Source organism: Apaloderma vittatum, unplaced genomic scaffold (assembly GCF_000703405.1).
Source record: "Apaloderma vittatum isolate BGI_N311 unplaced genomic scaffold, ASM70340v1 scaffold24735, whole genome shotgun sequence".
Taxonomy (NCBI): Eukaryota; Metazoa; Chordata; class Aves; order Trogoniformes; family Trogonidae; genus Apaloderma; species Apaloderma vittatum.
The window spans coordinates 2,976-6,665 of NW_009719228.1; positions in this window are offsets into that span (position 1 = coordinate 2,976).

Genomic DNA, 3,690 nt, shown 5'->3' on the forward strand with positions numbered 1-3,690 from the left:
GTTGAGCCCTGCCAGGGGCAGAAAGGTGCAGCCACCGCTCCTCCAGCTTACCTTGACTTTGCAGCTGGAACTGCAGGCCCCGCAACACAGCGGGGACAAGAAGCGAGGGAAAGCAGGGCAGGCTAAGGGAGAAGAAAACGTCAAAGCGAGCGTTAGTGAGGGAGAGGACAGGGCGCTCCCTGCTCCGCTAGGGCACCCCAAGAAGTTGCAGCTGACCCTCCCGGGGTACTGCTGCACGTCTGAAGTCAACCGAAGGTTTCGGTGCTGCTCATGCCTTCCAGGGCCAACGTCGTCTCGGGAATCCCTTGCCTCCCAGAAGCACGGCAAAGGCTACTGCCCTTGCTGTCGTCTTACTGTTAAGTCACGCACCTGCTCTGGGCACAAATGGCTGTTCAGAGATGACACTCTTAGCGAAGAGGGCTACCGATCCACCACCTCTCTGAACTTCTAGAAAGCCAAAGCCCAACTCGCCACGTGCCAGTAGGTACGAAGTCAGACGCAGGGTCAGATTTTGATTTCGATGTGGTTTAATAAGTTAAGAGGTTGAGCCATTACACAGCAATGGAATTCTTCAACATTTACAAAGCTGCAAGAACTTCTTTCATTTAGTCCAAATTAAGTAGTTGCATTGTGATCTCTTACGTAGCTACACGGTTCCTACTTCTTTCCCTCTAAACAATCTGGGATTAAAATAATCCACCCGAAGAGAAGGCATCGAAGTACAAAAGAACACACACAAGGAGGGGCACTAATTTAAATTCAGCATAGCTATTCGGTTTGCTACCTGTATGAGCAAGGAAAGGTGGTGTGGAACGCTCAGGCCCAGAGAAGAAGCTGCGATATCACATCTACAACAAAGACCTTTTCCAGAAGTTTGATCGCCACCGAGATTGTTACTCTACCATGACACTCCCCGTGACCTAGGGGGAGAGAGGGGAGAACAACACAAAGGGCCCAGAACACACAAATGCCGGCCACTGACGTTCGAGCATTTCGCCTGCTACCCAGAAATGACCGCTATGTAGATTTAGCAAACGACGAACCGAGAGAGATGCCGTCGCAGGAAGGAGGCAGCGTGGCTAAAGACAAGCGGAACAAAAACATCTGCAATACGGCACTAGGCCCTCTTACTCTGCTTTGAAGAAGTTTTCGTTACATTCCCCTTTAAAGAATTGTTTTCTGACTAGCTTTCTGCCTGAATAGTCTCCCCTCGCTCTCTCCTTCTTCAGCCAATCTGCCTCAAAAGCCATCCTCAACTACGTAAGCAGCATGACGGTGCCGGGAGGGGCAGAAATTGGACTCGCTTGCTCAAGTGTGCTCCTGCGGAAGTCCACCTAAGAAATATCATGTAGAACCCCACAGAAGCTGGTAAGACTGCTCTCCCAATCCACCGATCTGGCCGATCGCTTTGCAGCCTGACCGGTACGGGCGTTTGCAGAGCATGCCCTAATTACAAGCGTGCGCAAACACGCGTGCGTGTGCACGCGATCCCTCTGCCCTCAAGTACGCGGCGGCCTTCGAGCGCCTCTCTCCACGTATCAGGCCTGTCGGATATCCCTCACGCCAATTACTATGGCGCCCCCAAAACACAGAGGTCTTGAGGTTCTCTCCATTTCTTCCCATGGGTGTTGTCTCTGGCCTCAAGAGGATACAAGCGCTTTTTTTGACAGTGAGGCTCCTAGAAAAAGCGTTAACAAAAGAAGCCAAAAAAATAAACCCAACACACTAATTAAAAAAACCCCACACCAAAACACCAAACCCAAACCACTTCGGTTTCACTGACCAGCCACCGTCTCAAAATTGCGCAGCCGGTGGCAAAACGCAGCATTAGGAAAGGCAGGCCCTCGTAAGCAGGGAGAACTCCTTCGGAAGTCTCCGTGCGTGCAATCCAGCTTCTCCTCTTCCCCCATATGCTTGGTCGAGGTCTGATTTCATGAGGTACAAATATTGAGCCTACCCTGAGACAGCGACCAGGCAATTGCAAATCACTCAAGACAGTTCAATGGCGGCCCGCACCATGCGCCGGGGTTGCTCTGCGGTCCCAGGCTTTGAGAAATGCTACCGACCACGCATCGGCACCAAGGAGAGGACCTGGGTATTTGGAAGGAGTTAAAACAGGGAAAGGCAGATTTCAGATACTATGTCTTCTGTCATAAAGCCAGAAGCACAAGCAGGGTTAAACTATAAAAGAGATGCCTTTAAGCAGCAGTTAGATGAGGGGAAATTCCCTGGGACTCCGTCTTTACTCTCGACCTTTGTGGAGGTCAACTATCCTTTTCCCCAAGGCCACTGAGGAACTCAAGTTTCGGTTTTACTCCTAGCTTTCCTACCCCTTCCTTGCTCCGAGCCATACCAAAACATTCTGGTCAAAATCTAGGTACACGTTTGTCGGAGACAAACCTCGCCTGCCTTTTCTGCCTCTGGCCTACAGCGATAAGGACAAACCGTAAAAGACACAGAAAAGCTCAGGGAAGACTCACAGACCAAAACACACAGCTGGATCGGTCTGATGTCTCACACACACCCAACCTCGTAGGGAATCGGCAGAAAAGAGAGTCCATCCTGCTGACACCTACCAGCACTTTTAATCTAAGCCCTGGGTGACTCCAGCCTTCCCTTCCTCTACACACTTTTGAGAGACACTCTGAAATTTCCATCCGTAAATACTTTCGCAGCGGCATTCTGGCCTTCGGCAAGGGCGTGCAACGGCCGTATCGGTAAGCTGCGATTTGTCCTTCTGAAGAACATCTCGCTTTGTTTTATGCACGCTACCAAGAGAAAAACTGCTTTTTTGGTTGGGCACATCCTGCGTAAGCCAGAGCGAAAGCCCCTGCCTCGGGAGGTACTTCAACAGGAGAACAGAGCTAGTGAATCCAGTCAGGCCTAGGCAGTCGCTCTTCAGTGAGCTTTTTCCTCCCCTTTGCCCCAAATCCTGATTTCTACAACCCACAGAAAAGCAAGAGCTTCTGCCTGGACCGGGCGCGTGGACGGGACATGAGCATTTCTCCGAAGAGCATCGTCATGTCGTCCTCTGGGCACGTTTGCAACGCGTGTACGTCAGAAGACCGGAAAAGAGTCGGTCGAGAAGGGCGGTCTCCCACTTAAGGAGCCGATTTTCCCACACGAGCCTCTCCCTCCACAAATGTCCGCTGCAGAAATTCCTGCCGGTTGAATCCGTCGGATCGAGTTTTGCTAGAAGAAAGGAAATACCAGATGCAATCAAGAAAGGCTCTTTCTACTACGGGAAACCCTGTCATCTGCGAAAATGTGTCAAGTCTTGCCTCTTTCCGTCACGTGACTTCAGGCTCTGCGCCAGACTGCCCTATCGCTAGCGTCGCCACCTTCCTCGTCGTCCATCTGCAGCACGGTGGCGGTCTTCGGCATGAGAGGCTGGGCGCTCTGCAGGTCCGGAAGACCAGGTCCAGAAGACAGCTTTGTATTCCGCCGGCAATGCCCCCGACCGCCCTCGGGGGAAAGGGTTCCGCTCCGACGACGGCTGGCACGTGCACACAGTGCGGCCGCTTTCCCGTTTGAGAACACGGATGCAGAAAGAGGTCAGCGTCACAGGGCGGCAGCACTGACCGGACATTCACGCTAGGGCCCAGGCTCGTAGGAAAATTCATGCGGCGGGTAAAACTTCTTTCTTAGAGACTCCTTCCGTCAGCAGCAGAGTAGAGAAAGCAGCCATCC